This window comes from Molossus molossus, unplaced genomic scaffold, assembly GCF_014108415.1.
Source record: "Molossus molossus isolate mMolMol1 unplaced genomic scaffold, mMolMol1.p scaffold_m16_p_1, whole genome shotgun sequence".
Classification (NCBI taxonomy): domain Eukaryota; kingdom Metazoa; phylum Chordata; class Mammalia; order Chiroptera; family Molossidae; genus Molossus; species Molossus molossus.
In genome coordinates this window covers 88,468,348-88,475,998 of record NW_023425344.1, presented here as the reverse complement: position 1 = coordinate 88,475,998, position 7,651 = coordinate 88,468,348, and the positions used below count along the sequence as shown (strand labels likewise).

Sequence of the window (7,651 nt, the reverse complement as noted above, 5' to 3'; positions counted from 1 at the left end):
AGCTGTGTTGTTAAATTATTTTAATGAATTTGGAAAGGAGAGTAGTTGATGACAATAGGATGGTTTTGCATGGAAAAGTAGACAAAAAGTGGCAGAAAAATAAAAGGGTATATATTATTTTAAATATTAATTTTACAAAGTAAAGTCAAATCGTGAGAATAAGTCTAAGGGTGCCTCTTTTGTTTAAAATTCTTTTTAAATATGTTTTTATTAATTTTTTTTTTTGAGAGAGAGAGAAACATCAGTGTGAAAGAGATAGATTGATGTGAGAGAAAAACATTGATCTGCTGCCTTCTGCACACCCGCACCAGGGATCAAACCTGCAACCGGGTCATGTGTCCTGACCGGGTATCAAACCAGGACCTCTCAGTCCATGGGGCAATGCTCAATCCACTGAGCCACACCAGCTGGGCAGTTTAAAATTATTTAATAGCATCTCATATTTTCAGCATCAATCCAATCTCTTTTACATGTTCTTAAAAGTCCTTTAGGATATGACCACTGAACTCTTATTTTTCTACCACTTTATGATGAATGCTCTGGGCTCCAAGCATCCTGGATTTCTTCCTTACATATCCTTGAACACATCATAATATTTTTTAATTAATTTATTTCTATTACAAAGGTTTTTTCTTTTTCCCCATTGACAGCTTCTTTCTGATCCCGACCGCCCTCCCCAGCATTGTTGTCTATGTCCATTGGTTATAAATACATGCATATAAGTTCTTTGGTTTACCTCTTCCCTTCCCCCTCCCCTTTTCTGAGGTTTGTCAATCTGTACCCTACTACTATGTTTCCAGGTCTATTTTGTTCATCAGCTTATTTTGTTCATTATATTCCACAATCACATGAGATCATGTGATATTTGTCTTCTCTGATTGGCGTATTTCGCTTAGCATAATACTCTCCAGGTCCCTCCATGTCGTCTCAAAGGATAAGAGATCTTTCTTTCTTACAGCTGCATAGTATTTCATTGTGTATATGTACCACAGCTTTTTTTCCACTCATTTACTGATGGACACTTGGGCTGTTTCCAGATCTTAGCAATTGAAAATAGTGCTGCTATGGCCATAGTGGTACATATACTCTTTCTGATTGGTGTTTCAGGCTTCTTAGGACATATTCCTAGAAGTGGGATCACTGGGTTAAATGGAAGATCGATGTTTAATTTTTTGAGGTAACACCATATTGTTTTCCATAGTGACTGCACCAGTCTGCATTCCCACCAGCAGTGTACTAGAGTCCCCTTTTCTCCACACCCTGGCCAGCACTTGTTGTTTGATGATTTGTTGATGGGAGCCGCTCTGGCAGGTGTGAGGTGATACCTCACATTCATTTTGATTTGCATCTCTCTCATGATTTAGTGATGTTGAGCATTTTTTCATGTCTCTTGGCCATTTGTATGTCCTGTTTGAAGAGGTGTCTATTTAGGTCCTCTGCCCATTTTTTTAATTTAATTTTTTTTCTTTATTGATTTTAGAGAGAGAGGAAGTGAGAGGGAGAGAGAGATAGAAACATCGATGAGAGAGAACATCAATTGGCTGCCTCCTGCATACCCCTCACTGAGGATCAGGCCTACAACCTGGGCATGTGACCTAACAGGGAATTGAACCAGGGACCTCTTGGTGCATGGGTCAAGGCTCAATCACTGAGCCACACGGGCTGGACCCTCTGCCCATTTTTTTAACTGGATTCTTTGTCTTCCTTTTGTTGAGTTGCATGAGTATTCGATATATTTGAAAAATTAACCCCTTATCTGATGTATCGTTGGCAATTATGCTCTCCCATAGAGTGGATTCCCATTCCATTTTGATATTTGTTTCTTTTACTGTGCAGAAGCTTTTTAATTTGATGTAGTACCATGTCTTACTTTTTTCCTTTGTTTCTTTTTCCTTAGGTGTTGTATCAGTGAAAATTCTGCTGCGTGTGATGCCTGGAATTTTGTTGCCTACATTTTCTTCTAGGATTTTTATGGATTCACCAGTCACACTTCAGTCTTTTATTTATTTTGAGTTTATTCTAGTGTATGGTGTAAGTTGGTGGCCTAGCTTCATTTTTTTGCATGTAGCTGTCCAATTTTCCCAACACCATTTATTGAAGAGCCTGTCTACTCCACTGTATACTCTTGCCACCTCTGTCAAAAATTAACTGAGCATAATGTCTTAGGTCAATTTCTGGATTTTCTGTTCTGTTTCATTGATTTATATGCCTGCTCTTGTGCCAGTACCAGGCTGTTTTAACTACAATGGCTTTGTAGTATAACCTGATATCTGGTATTGTGCTCCCTTCTACATTGTTCTTGTTTTTAAAGATTGCTGTGGTTAATTTGGGGTCATTTTTGGTTACATATAAAATTTTGGAGTAGCCCAGCTGGTGTGGCTTAGTGGTTCAGTGTCGACCCATGCACCAAGAGGTCTCCAGTTCAATTCCCGGTCAGGGCACATGCTCAGGTTGTAGGCTCAATCCCCAGTGGAGGGCATACAGGAGGTAGCTAATTGATGTTCTCTCTCATTGATGCTTTTATCTCTCTCTCCCTCTTCTTTCCTCTCTCTCTAAAATCAATGAAGAAAAAATATTTAAAAACAAAACAAAACAGTGCTCGCTTCACCATCACATATACTAAAATTAGAATGATACAGAGATTAGCATGACCCCATGCACAAGGATGACACACAAATTTGTGAAGTATTCCATATTTAATAGCATGCTATTTACCCTATATGCATTTTCATGTTCTTCTGTGTTTTTGTTGTAATTGATATGTAGTTTCATGTCATTGTGATCTGAGAAGATGCTCGATATGATTTCAATCTTCTTGAACTTGTAGAGATTTAGTTTGTGTCCTAATGTTTGGTCTACCTTTGAGAATGTCCCATCTGCACTTGAGAAGAATGTGAATTCTACAGTTTTGGGGTGTAATTCTCTGTAGACATCTATTAAATCCTTTTGATTTAGTGCACCATTTAGAGTCTCTGTTTCCTTGTTAATTTTTTGTCTAGAAGATCTATCCGTAATGTCAGTCAGGTGTTGAAGTCCCCTGCTACGATTGTAGTGCTGTTGATTTTGCCTTTGAAGTTCTCCAGAAGATTTTTAACATATGTTGGTGCTCCTATATTGGGTGCATATATGTTTACCAAGGTTATATCTTACTGTTGGATAGATCCTTTCAATATTATGTAGTAGCCTTCTTTGTTTCTAGTTATGGCCTTCATTTTGAAATCTATTTTATTCGATATGAGTATTGCTACCCCAGCTTTTTTTTCTTTCCGTTTGCTTGGAAGATTTTTTCTATCCCTTCACTTTCAACCTATGTGAGTCTTTTGTTGTGAGGTGTGTCTCTTGTAAACAACATATAGATGAGTCATGCTTTCTTATCCAATCAGTACTCTGTGTCTTTTTATCGGAGCATTCAATCCATTTACATTTAAGGTGATTATTAATATGTACTTACTTATTGCCATTTTTGTTCATTATGGTTATATTTCTCTTCCTATTTCTTCTGCTTATTACAGCAGTCCTTTTAACATTTCTTGGACTACTAGTTTGGTGCTAATATATTCCCTTAGCCTTTTTTATTTATTCATTCTTTGTCTTGGAAGCTCTTTATTTCACCTTTTATTTTGAATGATAGCCTTCCTGGATAAAGAGTCTTGGATTCAGATCTTTGTATTTCATGACCTTGATTACCTTATGTCATTCTCTTCTGACCTGTAGAGTTTCTGTTGAGAAGTCAGCTGATAGCCTTTAGGGGGTTCCTGTTGGTAACGTTGTTTATCTCTTGCTGCCTTTAAGATTCTCTCTTAGTCTTTAATTTTTGGCATTTTAGCTATTATGTGTCTAGGTGTGGGCCTCTTTGGGTTCTTCTTACTTGGGGTTCTCTGTGCTTCTTGAACTTGTATGCCTTTTTCCTTCACCAAGCTAGGAAAGTTTTCTGTCACTATTTCTTCAAACATATTCTCTAACTCTTCTTTTTTTTCTGGCACTCCTAGGCTGTCTTCCTATTTTTTAATTGATTTTCTTTTTGGTTCTCTGATTGGGTGACTTTTTCTACCTTGTTTTTTACTTCACTGATCTGGTCCTTGGTTTTCTGTACTCTTCTGGTTATTACTCCTAATGTGTTCTTTATTTCTGCTATGTCATTCTTCATTTCCAATAGATTGACTTTCAATGTTTTTATATCTTTACTCAGGCTGTTGAGCTTTCTTATGATTATTACTCTGAACTCTTCCTGTGATATTTGCATAATTCTATGTTATTTATTACTTTTGCAGTATTATCTTGTTCTTTCATTTGGGATTTGTTTTTTTGTTTCACCATTTTGTTTATCTCAGTGGGTTTTGGAGCCTCCCATAATTTCCCTGTGGATGTTGGTGTTCTGCTATTGTGGTTCCCTCTACTGAGTTTAGATGAGTGTGGGAGGACCCATGTTATACACCACTGTGAAGTCTTCCTTTCCTGGGTAGATTTGCAAGCCCAGGAAAGGTTCAGTTATCCTTTAGCTTTTTGCCTGGAGGCTATTAGTCTCAGTTACTTGATGAGCCTTTATTTGTAGCCCTCTACTGAGTGAAAAATCCCTTAAGTGTAAGAGGATTTCCAGTGTATGGGGCACTACCTTGTTATCAGACTTGATGCTAATGAACCTCAGTTTGCATTTCTCTGGCCTGGCCTGGTGGTGTTGAATTCCTGCAGGAGTGGCTGTTGCTTCTCCCCAGGGCTCTGGTAAGGGGCTCTTTGAGTAATATGGCTACTATCCTATGAGGGTGTGACTCAGCACAAAACTTTCTCTCCTCAGCCAGGAGCCCCGAATTCTCTCCACACAGTTCCAATCCAGTTCACCCTCCCTCTGCCAGAGCCCAAGGTGAGTGGCTGTAGCTGATTTGGTGCTTTTCACACCACCCCCACTTTCTCAACAGGAAGGGCACTCAGCTAATATAGCTTTCTGCTGCTGTCCATGGGCTTCCAGCCTACCCTCACACACCTCTGCAGTTCCTACCAGGCTCAATTTGGCATCCTCTTTCTGTTCCTGGTTGTACAGGTTCTCTCCAGCTGCTTTTCAGTTATTTTTTCCCCTATGATTTGTCTTTATTCTAGTTGTAATTCCAGTTTGGTCCTGGGAGACAGTTTTTGTAGCTTATATTCACTCCATCATCATTTTCCACTCTGAACATACCATAATCTTTCAGGTGCCTGGATTTGTGCACATTTGCATTCCTTGGTCAGAAATGCCCCATTGTACTTTTTCTTCAAACCCTTCTTTACCAAAAGTCTCTGCAAAGAAATTTTGGAAGACATCTTTGATCCCTGCAATCTGAAATACTTAGTCTTCATTTACCTGTAGATAGAGAATTAATCACACTGTATTTTCAAAATGTATTCTGGACAAATTCAGTGATCTACTTATTCATTGCTTTCACCTAAACTGCTAAATCACTGCTGAAGAATGATCACACAACCAAATCTAAAGTTTTCACTTTGAGTTTAAGATCAATAACTTCAGATGTGCTCTCAACATTGCCTATTAAGTCCAAATCCCAATTATGTTTCTCTAGAGTGGTTATTTATTTCTTTTATAATGATAACTATTAATTACATTGTTTTCTCTTCTAACTTCTTAAGACTCTTATGTTCCCCTTACTTGCCTCATACTTCATTGAGATCATAGAGGCCCTGAGATGGGACCTGTATCAAAATGTAGTCCTCCACCTAGACTTCAAATACATTTTTTAGTCTTGTTCTCAAGAACTTCATTCCTTATTTATAATCTTTATAAATATCTGCTTTGTCTATCTTTCCCAGTAGTATTAAATTCTAATATGTGGAGGCATTTTCTTTTGTCTCTGTAAGATATTATTTACTATATGTAATTGATTTATGGTAGGTCCTGATAATACAATTTTGACTTCAAGGACTGTTGAAGGAAAAATGATGGATGTTTAAACAATAAATAAAATTAAGGTGATATGGTGTATGTAAAGTTTTGGTCGGGTAAATATTTTCCTTAAATTGACACCGACACTGAAATCTACAAGATGCCATGGAGAAGTGAAATTGTGTGGCTCCACCAGAGGGAACAGCATGTATAAATGTCCAGAGGTCATAGGGTGTATTCACTATTCAAGGAACTAAGCAAATGAACATGACCAATGTTTTAAGAGAGATTGAATGAGGGCATAAGGTAGTGAACTTTCCAGTGGCTATTTAAGGAATTTAGATTTTTATGTAGGATCCATAAGAACCCATTTAAGGATTTTAAGAATGGACGATGTGCTCAGAATTTATTTTTTAAAAATTGATTTCAAAACAGGAGCTGAATTGTTTGCATCAGATCAAAAGTGAATTTAGGTAAATCACTTCAGAGTTTCTTATAATAGTCTGGGATAAAATGGTGACCCATCAGTAAGGAATTGAGATTCTTCAGCATATAGAGGACAACTGAAGAAGCCATGCTAGTGAAGATAACATTCTAAGGAGAGGACAAAAACAATGACAAGAGACATAGGACTATTCCTTACAAAGGAGTCAAAGAAGAGAAATCTATAAAATAAATGAAGAAGTGGCAAACAGATAGGAAAGAGAATCTTTAGTAAAGCAAATATTACTGAAGACTGGAGAACTTATGGCAAGAATAAGAAACTAATAGTCAATAGGGCCACATAGTTTCAAGAGAATTTATTAGACCCCAAGGGAAATGATTTTACATAGAAAGGTGATCAAAAGACTAAGTTCTGGAACATTCCAATATTAAATTTTCAGGAAATGAGGAGTCCCAGCATCTTTCAGGAATATCAGCTTATTAAATATCTACTCTATGTTGTGTTGTAGCTATGGATGTTTGTGAAGGAAAAGAAGACAGGATATTCAACATCATCAAAATTTACTCAGGAAAAATGAGATAATAGGTATAAAAATTAATTGTTATGATTATTATAGGTCTTTTGAACATTTGGTGCTATAAAGCCCTCATGAGGAAAGCACAATTTTCTAAGAAAATTTTTAAAAAAATGCAATGTATATTAGAGGCCTTTTAAAACTTTTTCTTAGCTATGGCTGGTTTGGCTCAGTGGTTGGAGTCTCAGCCTGAGGACCAGAGAGTCCCAGGTTCGGTTGCCACTAGGGGCACGTAAAAAAAAAAAAATTGTTTTAAAGGAACTAATTACCCTTAACGTAAATTATATTTTTTTCTGACTAAGAAGGGCCTGTATATTCTGAAAATAAATCGGCTCCTTTAAAACATATATAATGTTTAAACAATAGCTTTTGGTTTGGTATAAAGACCATAAGAATTTTTCTTAACCTTACTCAAACATGAAATAAAAATGATCAGATAAGAAAACTTTAATAACATGGTCATGATGTGAATGTTTTATGTATAAATATATCTATCTAAGAGACAAGCCTTAGTAATTAATAATTTATACCAACATTCTCTATGTAGTAGGAATAGCTAAATAAATTCAGTGTCTATGTTGCTAATAATCACTTGATAGTCATAGCCTTTTCAACTAGCAGCTTCATACATGCTTGGTGAGCATAGTGCAGGATTAAGATATCTTTTTGCATACTGACTTAATGTTGTGCCTCTATAGTCAAGTTCAATAAAAAAATGCTACTAACTTATACATTTATGGTTTATGTGTAATTAGGGCAATGC

At 36.6% G+C, this 7,651-nt stretch overlaps 1 non-coding gene across 1 annotated transcript; it reads left to right on the top strand.

Annotated features, from left to right (window-relative positions):
- Positions 1–2,595: 2,595 nt before the first annotated feature.
- On the top strand, positions 2,596–2,700 carry LOC118621649. Its single transcript, XR_004957749.1, has one exon. It is a non-coding gene; the product is annotated as a U6 spliceosomal RNA (small nuclear RNA).
- Positions 2,701–7,651: the final 4,951 nt, after the last annotated feature.